Source organism: Phyllobates terribilis, unplaced genomic scaffold, assembly GCF_046119375.1.
Source record: "Phyllobates terribilis strain yellow unplaced genomic scaffold, ASM4611937v1 Scaffold_12__6_contigs__length_324123572, whole genome shotgun sequence".
Classification (NCBI taxonomy): Eukaryota; Metazoa; Chordata; class Amphibia; order Anura; family Dendrobatidae; genus Phyllobates; species Phyllobates terribilis.
This window is the reverse complement of record NW_027362772.1, coordinates 134,378,598-134,397,578: the sequence shown is the minus strand read 5'-3', so window position 1 is coordinate 134,397,578 and position 18,981 is coordinate 134,378,598. Positions and strand designations below refer to the sequence as shown.

Here is an 18,981-nt window from a genome sequence, read left to right as displayed (position 1 = left end):
TTGTTGCCTGTCCTTAGCAGTGGTTTCCTAGCAGCTATTTTACCATGAAGGCCTGCTGCACAAAGTCTTCTCTTAACAGTTGTTGTAGAGATGTGTCTGCTGCTAGAACTCTGTGTGGCATTGACCTGGTCTCTAATCTGAGCTGCTGTTAACCTGCGATTTCTGAGGCTGGTGACTCGGATAAACTTATCCTCAGAAGCAGAGGTGACTCTTGGTCTTCCTTTCCTGGGGCTGTCCTCATGTGAGCCAGTTTCTTTGTAGCGCTTGATGGTTTTTGCAACTGCACTTGGCGACACTTTCAAAGTTTGCCCAATTTTTCGGACTGACTCACCTTCATTTCTTAAAGTAATGATGGCCACTCATTTTTCTTTACTTAGCTGCTTTTTTCTTGCCATAATACAAATTCTAACAGTCTATTCAGTAGGACTATCAGCTGTGTATCCACCTGACTTCTGCACAACACAACTGATGGTCCCAACCCCATTTATAAGGCAAGAAATCCCACTTATTAAACCTGACAGGGCACACCTGTGAAGTGAAAACCATTTCTGGTGACTACCTCTTGAAGCTCATCAAGAGAATGCTAAGAGTGTGCAAAGCAGTCATCAAAGCAAAATGTGGCTACTTTGAAGAACCTAGAATCTATATTTACAGTTATTTCACACTTTTTTGTTAAGTACATAATTCCACATGTGTTAATTCCTAGTTTTGATGCCTTCAGTGTGAATGTACAATTTTCATAGTCATGAAAATACAGAAAAATCTTTAAATGAGAAAGTGTGTCCAAACTATTGGTCTGTACTGTATGTAACGCTGAATTCCACCTGGTGGGTAGGTCACATATGATGCGATGTTCCGGAAGGCGTAATCGGTGCTGCAGAGCTGCAATGCGCGATCTTGCTTTGCTGGAACGCCGCAAGTGAGCGCACTCTATGCGGACCTTGTGCAGCAGTGCATTAAGATCCGGATAGTCCCTCAAAAAACTCTGCACGACCAAGTTGAGCACATGTGCCAGACATGGGATGTGAGTGAGGTTGCCTAGGCCCAGAGCTGCAACCAGATTTCGGCCATTGTCACACACTACCATGCCTGGCTGGAGATTCGCCGGCACAAACCACACGTCGCTCTGCTGCTTGATGGCATTCCAGAGCTCCTGCGCTGTGTGGCTTCGATTCCCCAAAGAAATTAATTTCAATACGGGCTGTTGACATTTGGCCATGGCTGTGCTCATATCGTTCGTAACAGATAACCGTTCACGGGTCGATGTGGAGGTAGACCGTAACGGCTCCTGCAGCGCTGATTCCGAGGAACTGGAGTATGAGGAGGAGTCAATGTCTACAGACTGGATTCCTGCAATCCTTGGAGTTGGCAGAACACGTACAGCGCCACTCTCAAGATCTGTACCCGGCTCCACAACATTTACCCAATGGGCAGTGAGGGAAAGGTATCGTGCCTGTCCATGCTTACTGGTCCACGCATCGGTAGTCAGGTGGACCTTGCTACTGACGGCGTTTTGTAGCGTATGTTTAATTTTTCCCTCCACATGCTGTTGCAGGGCAGGGCGGCTTGCCTGCTGAAATAAAAGCGGCAGGGAACGTTGTATTGTGGGACTGCCAATGCCATCAAGTTACGGAAGGTGTCAGTCTTCACCAGCCTGAATGACAGGAACCACTGGAGTGGTGAGCAAGGCAGAGCAGGGAGGAACCGCCGGAGCGGTGAGCAAGGCAGAGCAGGCAGGAACCGCCGGAGCGGTGAGCAAGGCAGAGCAGGCAGGAACCGCCGGAGCGGTGAGCAAGGCAGAGCAGGGAGGAACTGCCGGAGTGGTGAGCAAGGCAGAGCAGGCAGGAACCGCCGGAGCGGTGAGCAAGGCAGAGCAGGCTGGAAACGCCGGAGCGGTGAGCAAGGCAGAGCAGGCAGGAACCGCCGGAGCGGTGAGCAAGACAGAGCAGGCAGGAACCGCCGGAGCGGTGAGCAAGGCAGAGCAGAGGGGACAGGGCTCTGTTCACATGGAACATACTGGAAGGGAAAGGCAGAACCAGATACACACAAGATACTTGCAATGAAGTAGCGAGTGGACTCTAAACTCACAAACGGAAGTACAGCGACAACAAGTAGGAGTTAGGTGCATTTTAAGACTCTGCAGAAAAAGGGAAGGCAAGGACATAGAGAAAAACAGGTAACAGGCTAGGAGAGTGTTCAGACAAGAACTGACACTGCAGCGAGATACAGGAGCAGGTCTAGGTATGCAGCCCCTAGAAGGCGGGACGAACAGGCTAGGAGCGTGTTCAGACTGGCCTGGAAATACAGCCTCCAGGAAGGCGGACAGACAGGCAAGAAAAAACAGATAACAGATCTAGGTATGCGGCCCCTAGAAGGTGGAATGAACAGGCTAGGGTACAGTTCAGACAGGAACTGCTACTGCAGGAGATACAGGAGTCAGTCTGGGAATACAGTCCCCAGAGTGGCGGAAACCGACAAGAACAGAACAGGACCTGGCACATTCAGAGTCAAGGAGCACACTGAATGATACAGTTGCTCAGGCACCAGCTTCCAGGTGAAGCTGGTTTAAATATCCAGTGACAGACAGCAATAGGCTGAGGACGCATTAGGGGTGTGCCCACAGCAGCTACAAGAAACAGGAAGTAACCGGGCCGCCGCCCTAAGCAGTCAGAACAGAGTCAAACAGACAGCATGAATAGAAGCCAGGCTAGCAGACTGGACTGAAGATCAAGTTTGCGATCTTGCATAGTGAGAGATGGTGCACCATGCAAGCCCACCACCAGGTATGTTACAGTACCCCCCCCCTTACGCCCCCTCTTCTTCAAGTCTGCAAGAGTGTTACGCAGAGAATTGGGATTCCAATCCTTCTCTTCAAGAGGATTACCTCTTCTGTCCACTAGAGGGAACGAAACTGGTCTCATCATCTTGGTAACTAGGATGCTTCCTCCCATCAAGCCATCCTCAGCAACGGATGAAGTGGGTGAAGTACCAGGTACAGGGTGTAAGAAAGTCTCTGTCCATTTGTAATCAGATAGCACCCCAGAGGGTTCAGGAGACAACTGGAGGTCCTCCGTCTGGTTGGAGGGGTGCAGAGACTCGGGGGTAACCACTGCTTCAGGGTCCACTTGGTCAAGCTCACTGGATGAAGCGGGTGAGGTATCAGGCACAGGGTGTAGGAAAGTCTCTCTCCATTTGTTATCAGGTAACACCCCGGAGGATTCAGGAGGCAACTGGAGGTCCTCCGCCTGGTTGGAGGGGTGCTGAGACTTGGGGGTATCCACCGCCTCGATGGACGCAAGGCCAGATTTATTAAAGATGGAGGGTCCATGCTTTGGGACCATCCTCCAACTGGTTTCAGAGATGACATGTCTGTGAGGCGGGACGGTACCTGAAGCCAGATCATTGGTACAATCGTCGAGACTGTGTGGGGACATTGCCTCCGCTTCTCTTCCTTCGGAGACTTCAGCGCACAGCGAGTCAGCGACTAGCAGATCTGGTGAAGAAGAAGAAGACATTGCTGACTGTCCTGAAGATATTGGGACTGGACACCCCTTGTACCTTAACAGTCCCCCAAGATACACCATGCAAAGTCTCCAGACCTGAGCGGGCACTAGATCTCTCGGCTCAGGATGACTTGTGGGTAAACCAGTCAGCACCTGAAAGGAAAGCTTCTTCAAGTGTAATGCTCCAATCTGGAGCTTAATTTGTACAGACATCTTTTGACTGTTTCTGAGTAGGGCTTGTCCTTCTGCAGACAATGCCCAAACCGGCTTCTGGAGTTTTTGGACGGGAATCAGACACTGACTCTTCAAGGCTTTAAGCCCGAAACTTCCGATTAATCCGAGGCTTTTACTTGCCACGGAGACAGTCATGGTCATCTGTGGAGAGGAAAAACTGATGCCCAGTCCAGCCTCTCCTACAGGCCTAATGTCTTGGGATTCTCCAACCTTCACTGGACAAAGACTGTCAGGGGGTCCCAAACAACCGCAGTGGGACTGCAATCCGATTTCGTGACTGAGTTCCGGCCTCTGCTTTGCCTGTCCAACATGGTCAACTTTCATGGATTCCATGCGGGTAGCTGCTTCTACAGGCTGGGCAACAGGAGGTCTTTGGGAGGACAGAACCTGGCGTGATGGCTTGCCTCTACGCTTTGCACGTCTGGACTGCCTCTTGAGGTTGGGAAGAGAAGTATTCTGCGGAGCGTAGTCATCCTGTGTGGATTCTGGGTGGGCAGCAGTCTTTTCGGGCTGGAGAACTGGTGAGCTACCCACACACATTACCCATCGAGGCTGCTCCTGGATACTGGGAAGGGAAGCTTTAGTAGAGGCTTCAGGATTAGGGTCATCGAAGACCATTAGAAAGGCCACCAGTAAGGCCTGCAGGTCAGAGACGATAGGATCCCTTGCTTCCCATAGGGGGGTGATCAATTTCAAAGCATCACCCGCTAGGTAGGACATCATAAATCCCACTTTAACCCGATCGGTAGGAAAATAGTGAGCATAGAACTGGAACTGCAGCATGCATTGCTCCACAAACGCACGGCTTTGTTTAGGATCCCCATAGTACCGTGGCGGATCCGCAGTAACTGGTGCAGAAAGTTCCATTTGGACTGGTGCGTACATCGCCTGGGCCATAGCTAGAGAAATTTTTTTTTAATTAATTTATTTTTTTTTTAAGGCAAAATAAAGCTTCTCTATCTACTCCTATATAGTGTGTTTGGAACCAATCTAGCTGAATACGGATGGAACCACCACACTAATAGGAGAAATCAGGAAAAATGAGCTATTAGCAAAAAAGGACAATGTATGAGGCAGTGACGCACGCTGAGCGGACTACAACCAGACGTGGCTGCAGCACACACTACAGGGTGAGCTGCACTCACACACAGAGACCTCACAGACAGCCGTGAACAGTACAGAGCACTGTGCACTAGCGCTGCAAGGCACAGCGGTTTATAAAGTAGCTTGGATAAAGCACAATAGAGCAAATAGGTAGCTAAAACTGTCCCTCAGAACAGCAGCGTCCTATCCCTAACTGAATTCACAGCAGAGTGAGCCCAAAATGGTGGCGGTGGCTTTTATAGTGCATCTTGACATCATTTTAGCAGCCAATCACAGCCATGCCATTAGTTAACATGTCTAACATGCCACAGGATGTGCCCTCACTTCTTAGGATCCTCATTGGCTGAATAAAATCACACTGGCTCATTGCATTATGGGAACTTCCGATTCCGGTATCCGATATTCTAAAAGTATCGGAACTCAGTATCAGAATTCCGATACCGCGAATATCGGTCGATACCTGATATTTCAGTATCGGAATGCTCAACACTAGTGATAATACATACATATTAAGATAATAATTATTGTCACCCATATGCCGAGATGGAGAAATGATTTAGTTTCACAATACTATGCCATTCACAGGAGATGGTAGATAAACTCTCGCATATTACAGCAATCACCATTTTAGGTCATTCACAGGAGGCGGTAGAGAAATTCCCACATAGCATGACTATCACATCCACAAGATGCAGTTGCTGTGATGGAGACTTCAAATAGCAGACATTCATCAAGGTACTAAACATTGACGCGGCACCCCCGCCGATCAGCTGTTATTGGTGTCGGCGGCGGCGGACGCCGGCTGGAGGAGCTCACCTGCAGGGCTCTTCCGTCAAATGGTAGTGGCCGCCGCGGTGTACTGCACATCCACCTCACATTAATGGGAGGCAGATGTGCAGTACACCGCAGCGGCCACTACCACTTGACGGCGGAGCCCCGCAGGTGAGCTCTTCCGGCCACCGCCGACTCCTATAACAGCTGATCGGCGGGGGTGCCACGTGCGGGACCCCGGCCGATCATACATTGATGCCCTATCCTGGGAATAGGGCATCAATGTAAAAGTAGTGGACAACCCCTTTATAAATGAACAAAACACAAGAATCCAAATCAAGGAAAGTTAATACTCATAAAAAAGAAGCAAAACTCAATTTCTCATTGAGACCTGCTGGTGACATGGTATCCAAAATGCTAATCCACCGGCATTCTAGCTTTGCCAGTGTGCGCTTCATGTCTCCACCCCTAATGCCACTACGTACCCTATCTATACCTTGGATTTTTAAATCATTCGGGTTACAATTGTGGTAAGCCATAAAATGTCTCGGGATTGTCTTCAGCGTAGTCACATCCTCCACCTCCTGGATGAACTCATAAATCACTAGAGATAAGCCCAATGTATATCAGACCACACATGTATGTAGCATAATACACGACATGAGTCATGTGCATGATATGTAGTCTGTAATTCTATATTCCCTTTGACCATCCGCGGAAGTGAAAGACGTGGCACTTACAAGATTTCTGCAGGGCAGACAATCACCACAGGGATAGCATCCCAATTTTTGTCTCCCTGCTCCAAAAAAATCCTGAGGCTTGGTTACATAATGGCTTCTCACCAAAATATTTTTGAGGTTTTTATTTTTTCTGGCAGTCATTAGGGGTTAACCAGACAGGCACATTGATAGGCTTAGTTCAGGTTTTAAGATTGCCCAGTGCCTATTAAAAAACTTTCGCATTATTTCCCACGGGTGACTATAGGTCGAAATATAGCGAATTGCACAATCGCTAGATTTTTTCGTATTAGTAGAGGTCAGCATATCACTTCTCCTGGTGTTCTTAGCTCGTAGATATCTCTTCTTAATGCTTTTTTTGCTATAGTCTCTAGCCAAAAATCTCTCCCCAAGGTCCAACGACTGGTTCTCAAACATAGTGTCTGAAGTGCATATTCTCCTAAGACAGAGAAATTGCCCAATAGGAACTGCTCGGATAGTTGGGCCTACACTGAAGATGCATGCAATAATGCATTAACCGATGTCTATTTATGAAACAAGTCTGTATATACTGTATATACCCATCTTTCTTTACTTTCAATTTAACATACAAAAATTGAATCTCCTGATGATGGTATACAGGGGTGGATTAAGAGTAGCCAGGGCCCTGGGCAGTTTTGAAGGCTTGGGCCCCCCCAGATACCGGATGTATCACGTGACATGTCACATGATCCCATTTGATAGATCATGTGATAGGTCATGTTAGTAACACACGCAAATTTTTCTCTTATGTACAGCGCCATACATAACAGAGCAGGGGTGAGATACCGTGACTGTTCTGGAGGCCGAACCAATAGGCTGAAATTAATTCTGCTCAATATTACCATAGTATCTAAAATATACCTACCTTTAATGTCTTCACATCCTGTTCCGTCCAGATGTGTCCGGAGCCCAGAATTCCAAGCGGCAGAAGTTCGTCGACCGCCATTTTGGGACACTCAAGTGATGGGTGTCTCAATATGGAAACCGCTGGTGGTACCAGCCTCTTGCGCGGTACCACCAGCGGAACACCGTCGCGAACATGTCGTACATGCCGCCTCTGGGATTAGCTGAATGATTCACTGACCGCCGCCATCTTTGTACAGGAGGAGCACATGCGCAGTTTTAATGTGACCGCCACTATCGGCCTACACAAAGATGGCGGCAGTCTGATTTACTGCACGGGGAGACAGCTCAAATGAGAGAACACATGATGGAAGAAGACAGCACAGGGGTGGAGAGAGAGAGCAGACAATGGGGAGAGCACATGGGGTACACGGGTCAAAGAAGATATCACGTGAGAGGAGAAGACAGCAGATGGGGAGAGAGACAGAGCGCAGATGGGGAGAGAGACAGCACGGGGGAGAGAGACAGAGCACAGGGGGGAGACAGCTCAAACGGGACAGCACATGAGGGGAGAACACAGCACAGGAAGGAGAGAGACAGCAGACAAGGGGGATAGCACATGGGGTAGACAGGTCAAAGAAGAGAGCTCAGACGGGAGAAGTCAGCACATGGGGGAAAGAGAGAGTGGATAGGTGGGTGAGCACATGGGGGGAGAGATTCTCAACGCTGCAAAGCCTGCCCCCCATCGTGACATTACCGCCCTCCCGATGCCATAGCATCGGGCCTCCATCTAGTAAAAAATAATTATTATTCATAATTGTATGACTTAATATTGAGCGAATTAAGTATCCTGACATCCCCCTATATACAATATGAGCCCCCACATAGCCCTCTCAATCAACAACCAAAGTGATCAACCTATGAGGCCCTTATACATGTAAGCCCTAACAAAAAAAAACTTTAAAAATTCTCTTTTTATTTAGTTTAAAAACCCCAAAACATACAGACATAAATACACACACATAGCACAGAAAAACAGTGTTATATTAGAAAGAGCAGAAATGCGGGGAGTTGGGGATCAGTTTTGCCCTTCACAATTCCCTTCTTGACAGCGGAGGTTGGCACCCTAAGTTTACATGGTATGGTGCCCCCGCTCCTCGTCGACTGCCCCTCTGTAGCCCGACCACTACTCTAACTGACCAGGCATTCTCAATAGGTGATCAGATGATATTTAATAAACATTTATAAAATATAGATACTAGTAACCCTTCAGATCATAAATGGCAGTGTAATTAAGTCACAAAACATCCATATACCTCACAGACACGTGAGGTATATAGCCCCTACATACAGTATGAGCCCCCACACAGCCCCGTACATACTATGTGAGCCTCCACAAAGCTACCTATGTACAGTATGAGTTCCCACATAGCTACCTAGATTCAGTATGAGAACTCATTTAACTACCTATATACAGTATAAGCCCCACATAGCTCCCTGCACAGCCCCAGCATGCATCCCCACACAAGTAACATCACCCCCTTCTCCACACAGGCACTCAGCATACAGCCCTACATGAGTGACATTATCCCCTTCACTATGCAGCCCCATGCGAGTAGCATCACTCCCTTCACAACACATCCCGCAGCCCCACGCAGCCACCTTGCATGCAGCCTCACAAGAGTGACATTACCCATTTTCCCTTGCAGCCATCCAGCATCAACCACCCTTCCCCGCACAGCCCCACATCACAGCCCCATATCACTCCCACTCCACACTCCCCCTCCACAGCCCTCTTCTCCACAATGCCCCTCATCATCATCCCCCATCATCTCCCCTCCTCAGTCCCATTATCATCATCATCTCCCCGCCTCACAGCCCCCATCATCATCATTCCCCCTCCTCACAGCCCATCATCATCATCATCATCCCCCCTCCTCACAGCCCCCATCATCATCAACCCCTATCCACACAGACCCTCATCATCATCATCATCCCCCTCCTCACAGCCCCCATCATCATCCCCCCTCTCCACACAGACCCTCATCATCCCCCTCTTCTCAATACAGTCCATCATCACCTTCCCCATGCAGCCTAAGGCATATAACATAAACCATTTTCCTGTGAAAGCCCCCCCACATAAGTAGCCTTATACAAGTAGAAGTGGCCATTTCCCTATACAACCCTCCATCATGCAGCCCCCATACAATACCATCATCCACACTTCTTTGCACCCAATATTCATCCTCAGCCCACTCACACTGAGCCCTGTGTCCTCATTCCCACCTGCACACAGCTCTATCATGCAGCCTATCTGTCCACTTCATCAGCCACAGCTCCAGCTCCACGCTGCTTCCTGCTATCTGGTCTTCCCTTCCGGTGACATCATCCCCTCAAAAAATCAACTCCACTCTAGACTAGTGTTGAACCACCCCCATAGTGTTCGGGTTCGGTTCGGTTCGTCGAACACCGGCATGTTCGCCGAACGGTTCGTCGAACGGTTCGTCGAACACCGTTAAAACCAATGGCAGGCAAACAAAAACACATAGAAACACATAGAAAACACCTTCAAAGGTGTCCAAAAGCTGACAAACTGCTCAGAAGACACAACTAACACATGGAAAAGTGACAAGTACATATAGTCATGCGAAAAGACTATGCCATGGTGGTTGTGGCATTACAGTGGTTGCCCAAATCGATGGGAACAGTGCTCACAGTGAAACATGAAAAGCCGGCAATTCAGCAGCGGCATACACCGGTACCGACAATTTAGAACAGAAAGAATAGAGCATCACACATAGATTAGATAGATAGAAACATGTCAGTCACATATATAATAAGTACAGTGACAGTGTTGGTTACTGTCCTTGTCATTTAGAGTTAAAATAAAGGATTTATTTAAAAAAAATTGGCGTGGGGTTCCCTGTAATTTTAGTCTCTAGCAGAGGTTAAGCAGACGGCTGGGGCAGATGTTTGAAGCCTGGGAAGGGGGTAATACCCACGGAGCTTCCCAGGCTACTAATATCAGCCCCCAACTGAATACCTAGCCCTTATTAGCTATTAAAATGGGGGGACCCCCAAAAAAAATGACATGGGGTCCTCCCCATTTTAATAGCTAGCAAAGGCTAGGCAGACAGCTGGGGGCTGATATTAATAGCCCAGGAATGGTGCCATGAATATTGGCCCCCTCCCAGGCTAGAAACACCAGTCGTCAGCTGCCCCAGAAATGGCGCATCCATAGGATGTGCCAATTCTGGCACTTAGCCTCGCTCTTCCCACTGCCCTGTAGCGGTGGCAGTGGGGTAATAGGGTTGGGGTTGATGTCAGCTTATAATGCCAGCTGACATCAAGCCCAGGTTAGTAATGGAGAGGCGTCTATAAGACACCCCCATTTCTAACCGCATAGTCAAAGTTAAAAAAAACACAAACACCCACAATAAAGTCCTTTAATGGAAATAAAGACACATTCCTTTAATGTTCTAAATTAAACCCTACTTACCGTATCGCCCATTCCAGCTGAAGCCAACGATCTCCTGCAATAAAAGTAAAATAATAAACCAACCTCATCCTTACCTTTCCATGGTTCCCAGGACAGCTTCAGCTCTGCTACATTGACATGACAGGCTGGAGCGCAGCAGAACGCTGCCATCTAGCTTGCCATGCTGCAGACACTGAGAAGCTCCTCAGTGTCTGGCTGTGACGGCATCCAGATGAGCCGAGTTCATGTCGAATGAACTCAGCTCACCTCATGCACGTCACTGACAGTGTGGGAGAATTCTCCTGCGCATGCGGTGCCAGCAAATGACGTCACCGCTTGAGCAGGAGAATTCTCCCACGCTGGGATGGCATTGAGATGACAGGCTGGATCGCAACAGAGAGCTACCATCCAGCTTGTCATCCTTCAGAGACACTGCAGAGCGCAGGCATGCTTGCGCTCTGCAGTGTCTATGAAGCGCTACCTGCAGTGTCTCTGAAGCGCTGGATCGCAGCAGAGCGCTACCATCCAGCTTGTCATCCTTCAGAGACACTGCAGAGCGCAAGCATAGAAAGGGCAGTAATAGCCAATAAATCAGCAAGCGCTCTGCAGTGTCTCTGAAGGATGAAAACCATGGTTGTGGCATTACAGTGAGTGGCAGACAATCCCTCCATGATTTGTGCTCTAAATAGTGCCAGACATGCAGGACGGGGACCCGAGCTCCTGCCCGAGCATCTCGAAAGTACTCGGCGAGCTCCGAGCATCTCGAGTACTGAGATGCTCGGGCGAGTACCAAGCAGTGGCGAGCATGCTCGCTCATTAGTAATTAACAGTATTACTGTGAAAAAATCCAGTTACACTTTTGGTGCACGAACAGTTATCGAACATAACCTCGAACAGCCGAATTTTTTGCAAATAGTTCGAGTTCGCCCAAAACAGCTCGAATTTGAGATTGGCGAACAGTTCGAGTCGAACACCGCTCATCTCTACTCTAGACGCTACTGAGCTGCAGATGTCGGTGCACAAAGGATTATATGAGGGCAGTCTGGCTATGGGCCCCTGGAGCCCCGGTGGCCCATATTGCCCACATTATAATCCGCCTATGATGGTATATACAGTTATATGAAAAAGTTTGGGCACCCCTATTAATCTTAAGCTTAATGTTTTATAAAAATTGGTGTTTTTGCAACAGCTATTTCAGTTTGATATATGTAATAACTGTTGGACACAGTAATGTTTCTGCCTTGAAATCAGGTTTATTGTACTAACAGAAAATGTGCAATCTGCATTCAAACAAAATTTGACAGGTGCATAAGTATGGGCACCTCACCAGAAAAGTGACATTAATATTTAGTAGATACTCCTTTTGCAAAAATAACAACCTCTAGTCACTTCCTATAGCTTTTAATGAGTTCCTGGATCCTGGATGAAGGTATTTTTGACCATTCCTCTTTACAAAACAATTCCAGTTCAGTTAAGTTTGATGGTCGCCGAGCATGGACAGCCCTCTTCAAATGATCCCACCGATGTTCAATGATATTCAGGTCTGGGGACTGGGATGGCCATTCCAGAACATTGTAATTGTTCCTCTGCATGAATGCCTTAGTAGATTTGGAGCGGTGTTTAGGATCATTGTCTTGCTGAAAGATCCATCCCTTGCGTAACTTCAACTTTGTCACTGATTCTTGAACATTATTGTCAAGAATCTGCTGATACTGAGTGGAATCCATGCGTCCCTCAACTTTAACAAGATTCCCGGTGCCGGCATTGGCCACACAGCCCCAAAGCATGATGGAACCTCCACCAAATTTTACTGTGGTTAGCAAGTGTTTTTCTTGGAATGCTGTGTTTTTTTGCCGCCATGCATAACGCCTTTTTGTATGACCAAACAACTCAATCTTGGTTTCATCAGTCCACAGGACCTTCTTCCAAAAAGAAATTGGCTTCTCCAAATGTACTTTTGCATACCTCAGCCGACTCTGTTTGTGGCGTGCTTGCAGAAACGGCTTCTTTCGCATCACTCTCCCATACAGCTTCTCCTTGTGCAAAGTGCATTGTATAGTTGACCGATGCACAGTGACACCATCTGCAGCAAGTTGATGCTGCAGCTCTCTGGAGGTGGTCTGAGGATTGTCCTTGACTGATCTCACCATTCTTCTTCTCTGCCTTTCTGATGTTTTTCTTGGCCTGCCACTTCTGGCCTTAACAAGAACTGTCCCTGTGTTCTTCCATTTCCTTACTATGTTCCTCACAGTGGAAACTGACAGGTTAAATCTCTGAGACAGCTTTTTGTATCCTTCCCCTGAACAACTATGTTGAATAATCTTTGTTTTCAGATCATTTGACAGTTGTTTTGAGGAGCCCATGATGCCACTCTTCAGAGGAGATCCAAACAGGAGAACAACTTGCAAGTGGCCACTTTAAGTAGCTTTTCTCATGATTGCATACACCAGGCTATGAAGTTCAAAGCTCAATGAGGTAACAAAACCAAAAAAAGTGCTTTAGTAAGTCAGTAAAAAGTAGGTAGGAGTATTTAAAACAAGAAAATGATAAGGGTGCCCATACTTATGCACCTGTCAAATTTTGTTTGAATGCAGATTGCACATTTTCTGTTAGTACAATAAACCTCATTTCAAGGCAGAAACATTACTGTGTCCAACAGTTATTACATATATCAAACTGAAATAGCTGTTGCAAAAACACCAATTTTTATAAAACATTAAGCTTAAGATAAATAGGGGTGCCCAAACTTTTTCATATAACTGTATATGTACGCCTGACATTGGAGTCGTTGCGGCTCAATGCCGACATAAATTCCTGTAAGTCATTGACAAAGCCCTGCCAAATTAACAGAATGTAGTCAATATACCAGTACCATCCAAGAATCTGTGGAGTGGCGTGTGCGCCTCCACAGAAAATGCCCCTTCCCCAAAAAGAGGTTGGCATATGAAGGCACACACGCAGCTCCCATCGCTGTACCCTACTTTTTTAAGAAAAATCTATCCTTGAATGTAAAAAAATTGTGTGTCAGCATGAACCGCAACAACTTCAACACCTGGCTCCTTGTCTCTGCATCTAGATTACTGGATAAAAAAAAATGGAAAGCCTCCAATCAATCTTCATGTCTGATGCAGGTGTAAAGTGATTCTACATCCGCCGTGACAAGAAGCATATCCTGTTCAAGAGGTAAACCATCCATATATCTTAGGACGTCTGTAGTGTCCCTGTTTTATCTGCTGCAGATCTTGCAGTTCTCTGAATAGTGAACCCTGTATAACCCCGCCCACACCACTGATTGGCTGCTTTCTGTGTATACAATGCATAGACAAAAAGCTGCCAATCAGTGGTGGAGTAGACTTTAGAAAAAGCTCATGAATATCGAGGACTGCTATTCAAACAGTGATTTTATCAAAACTACAGCAGGCAGCCCAGTAAGTGACACATAGCTGTAATCAGGATATCTTCCTCTACATTATGCTGTTTTTAGTTTAGATGGCAAAAATATTTATGTATCAGTGAAAAATGAACACAAACATTGATCATATATACATGGTATCTGTAGAGAAATTTTTAAAACTATGCTGTAAAATGTATAAATTAAATATACTATAGAGGCTTCTGGAAAAAGGGCTCCATAAAAGAAAAATTAGCAAATCTCCATGGCCTCCTGAAACCTTCTGAAAAATAACAATTTGGAAGAAGGGGAGGAAAATAAAAAAAAATAGCCCTATCAGGAAAGGGTTAAATAATCTGACAGAAAAAATATTTGGGTATATACAGCATGGGTGCCATATTCTGTTATGGTTTTACTATTACAGTTTTTATAACTCAGAGGCTTTACAGAGCCCTCTTTAAAACCAAGTCTGTGAGGAGCCGAATTTTTTGACGTTCTTTGTGGCCAAGTTCAGATACAGGTCTCTAATCAGCCAGTAATTGCACCTGACAGTGATTGTGATACACATTGTATGTATTTCAGATATCTCGTGAAAGCAAGTCAGACTTTTGTTCTTTAGAAAATCCTCATTTCAGACTGATGTCTTCATCTACAGGGGAACTGCTGGCTTACGTCCAGAATCAGATAAAGTGGCGTATTGCAATACATATGACTGTCAGGCTGGAGGAAGTAAAAGACCCACAATTGGTAACTCAGTGTGTGGTAAATACACCTTTTAGTTCATACAAATTGCCTACAAGGCTATCATTCTTAGGAAGAATGTATTTGCCCAGTTTCTTCATTCTGAATTTTTTTGTATCAAAATAAGCTTCTGACCCGCATTGAGTTCTTGGTAACTGGACAAAAGAGGTTTTAATAATACCTTTAATGTGAAGCTCTCATAGTGGCATAGTGCGCTTACGCAAATTACATTGCACAGAAAATTATTTGGTTCATATTTGATTGGTCAGGTCAGACAGCTTGCATGCCAAATGAGCATTTGTGTGAAGCCTGAGAAATTGCAGTAAGGGAGTGATGGTGGCAATAGGTGAGGATGGATATGGAAGTAGTGGTGAGTGTGTAGTATACACTCACCTCTGTGCAGGACTGTGGCACTGAACACTTCAGGTTCAGTTCTCCAAGTGGGTTGGGATAAGTGAAGCGCTGGTCTGCCCAGTTGCAGTGGTACACTGTCCGCTGAGTAAAAGAAGTCTCTTACCGACTGCATGATTCCTTTATTAGAAGATTCGTAAAGTACACAAACCGTTTTTCGTTTCCGAATCAGAGCCTTCATCAGGTGAGTATACTCACTTTATTAGAAGATTCTTAAAACACATGAACCTGTTTTCAAGAGAAACTGGAAAGGAATGGGTTAACCTGCGCTGTCGTTAAAAATGATGAGAACACCGGATTCCGAATATATGTGGTTTACTAGTCAACACGTTTAGAAGTATACAGCTCCTTCATCAGAGCAAACCACGCTTGTTTGTCCTGATGAAGACATTGTATACTTAAAAATGTGTTGATTACTAAAGCGCTTATATTTGGAATCTAGTCTTCACATCATTTTTGATGGCAGCGCAGGTTAATCCATTCCTTTCCAGTTTCTCTTGATTTCTCCTTGTGGGTTGGCAGCAACCTAAGCCTCATTAGTGGTTGTATGCGCACAACTCTACCAGGTGAGCACAACTATGCAGTTTTCTCCACTTTTTTTCTACCCAGATAAGACCCTTTTGCACTTTTCTGTTTTTTCCAGTTTCTTTTTATGAGCCTGTTTTTGTCTCCGGTCCAGAGTCGAAAACTGTTTTGTGTGTTTTAAGAATCTTCTAATAAAGGGATCACCCCTACAATTTGTAAGAAACATCTTTACTCTGTGGACACTACTGCACTGATGGAGACCAGAGCTTCACTTAAGCCTTAGGTATTAACATTTTCATTCATATGTAAACAATGTGTTAAGCGCTCTGAGTGTGAAAGAGCACTTCCCAGCTATCTGCCTCCTGAGGTTGTTTCCATGCCCAACACCAGCCCCTTTAGCTTGGATGAGAGTTCATGGTATAATTTCCTTGCCTGGTGCCTAACGTCACACCAATGAAGCTAAAGAGGCTGGTGGTAGGCAGTGAAACAACCAAGGGATGAAGAGTCTTGGGAAGGGCTCTGTCATGCCCAGAGCATTTAACGCTTCATTTGCATATGAATGAAAGTGCTGATTTCTCAGGAATGCAGCAAGGAATAGAAGATGTAAAGTTGTTGATGGAGTTACCTTTCAAAGACCTGCATGGCCATATATACTGTTTGGGGACGAGGGGGTGATCTTACTGACAGAATTCTTTTAAGACAAGCATCAATGAGGAAGTATTTTGTATATATTCAATGACTTAATTTCCACAACTTAACATGTAGAAAACATTACATAAATAAGAATCTAGAACGGTAGATATTGATACAAGAGCACTTAGAGAGTCACAGGGTGCCTAAACATCATGGTAAAGCAGTATAATTTTTTGGCTTACAGAGTGTTTTAGTACTAGATATACACTATACACACTTCAAACTGTTTTCCTAGTTAGAGTATATTGTTTAGAGATACCTAGAAATCCACAGAAGCAATGTTTTATTATGAGCCACAAAATAAAAAGAAAATCCTAACTTCTTTACTCCTTCCCAATAGAGCAATTTTTCATTTCTGCTCTTGTTTTATTCCTCTCCTTCTTCCAAGAGCAATAACTTTTTAATTTTTCAAGAGACATAGTCAGATAAGGACTTGTTTCTTGCTGAATGAGATGTAGTTTTGAATTACAGCATTTAATTCACTGGAAAATGCAAAAACATATTCCAAATACAGTGACATTGCACAAAAAATGCAATTCCACACGTATTTTTTGAATTATTTTTTGAGTTTATTCTGCTGTAAACGTCACCTGGTAATACGATTCTGCAGGTCAGTTTAATTACGGAGATACCATACTTGTATAGATTTTTTTTAAGCGCTGAAAAAATGTTGAAGAAATTGAGTTTGTTTCACCATTTCCAAGACCTGTAGTATATATTTTTTTACATCTATGGAGTAGTATGGTGGCTTGTTTTTTGCTTGACAAACTGACATTTTTATTGATATGATATTAGAGTAGATACGTTTTTATGACTTCCTGTTGCATTCGTTAATGGTGTTGCAGCGGCTGAAAAAACACAATTCTGGCATTTCATTTTGCTTTGTCTTTACAGTCATATCATATATGTCCATTTTTATTTTTTCTTTGTTTTTTAATGGAGGAAATGGGGTAATCTTTATATATTAAATACCTTTATTTTACTTTATTTTAGTCACCTTAGAACATTTGAACCTGTCTTATTGTCTGATCACATGTACCTTAATATCACAGTCTCCTATGAAGGCCAGTTACAGGCTGGTCTTCACAACATCACCATCTTGGCAGTCACAGGGGCCTTCAGCATGGCATTCCATCAACACCCCATATGTCTCTGTGGGGTCGATGGGCACATGGAGCACTGCGCTCCCCAATCACATGCTTAAAATGCCACTCTCAGAAATTGCAACATTTAAGGGGTTAATATCAGTGGATGGATACTGAATATTCTCAGCTCTGGAGCCTGCTTTAAAGACGTGGACCCGATAAAGGACATATCGGTACATCCTATTTTTTGGAAGAGGTTTTAAAATACTTAGATTAGAAATTTGTATGTGATAAAAGCTTTTTCCATTTGGTTATGGGTAGCTTAGCTGTCTTCTTTTGATATTGGTCATCTTTACTAGCAGTGCAATGTAATGCTATATGCCAATTAGGAAAACATGAGATGTCACAGCAATATAACTCTGCTGCTGATATGAATCAAATCCTATTGTTATACAGTGAATTATACAATGATGAGATCTTATTTTATTTATGTTGATACTAGTATAGTATTGCATTCTGTAATGTCACAATATGAGGCACTTCTTTGCAATCAGCAGCATGACAATAGCACTCATGGTTGATACATCTGTATTGAGCCCTTAGGCCATGGAGATCCGCAATGCTACCTATCATTGAATGCAGTGTCGGACTGGATTGGCAAAGGCCCACCGGTAACATTGATTCTTGGGGTCCACTGTTCAGCTACAAGCAAAAATGACCTCACCCTTGTACGCAAATTAACACTTACTTCTATATAATATTAACTTAGCTAGCTTGTTCACTGAATGATTAGATTATGCTTTTTTTTCTGCAAATTGTGAATCAAGTGTAATAGCATTACTCATTAGCACTCCTTCACAGGGGCCTACCGGAGGATTCTCCTATTCCCTTTTGGGCCAGTCCAAGCCTGATTGTATGAATGACTGGTATTCTTCCTGGTGCTCTTTGAATCCTTGACTTATGCACCACGGGATTAGGCAGAACACAGTGTATCAGTATACGCTAGATTGCTCCTTCAAAGATGTATTTCCACATGAGATATTTATGGCATATCTACAGGTTATATGATAGATGTCTGGCAGGTACTCCAATGAGATGGGCAAAGGGTGGATACATGTCAGCACATGAGACTTTCTCTGTTACAGTTTAGTGCCCATAACTCCAGTAGACGACAATGGAGATAGCCGCCCTCATGGGCAGTCACCTTGTCTCCTCTTCTCTAGATTCCTGTAAGCAGTGCTCCCACCCATACAGTATTTATACTAAACACTGTAATGCTATAAATGTATTTGTTGAGATTACCCATTCGTTGTTTTGTTGTGCCCTTTGGGAGTGGTGCAATATGGGAACCAGTAAAATTGTGCACCTCTGCTCTAAATTAACATTTTTTTGACGTTTTTTTGTATATTCTTCAATCTTTATGTACGTAAACGAAGAGTATACA

General features: G+C 44.9%; 1 protein-coding gene across 2 annotated transcripts in view; it reads left to right on the top strand.

Moving 5' to 3' along the window:
* Positions 1–18,981, top strand: part of CACNG8 (calcium voltage-gated channel auxiliary subunit gamma 8) — a 272,197-nt gene that overhangs the window by 34,028 nt on the left and 219,188 nt on the right. Inside the window, exon 2 of one of the 2 annotated variants that reach the window (XM_073656292.1) lies at positions 13,768–13,874. The exons of the other annotated variant lie outside the window; for it this stretch is intronic. The gene's annotated coding sequence lies outside the window, so the exon portion shown is untranslated. The remainder of the gene's footprint in view (positions 1–13,767; positions 13,875–18,981) is intronic. 2 annotated transcript variants of the gene reach the window in all.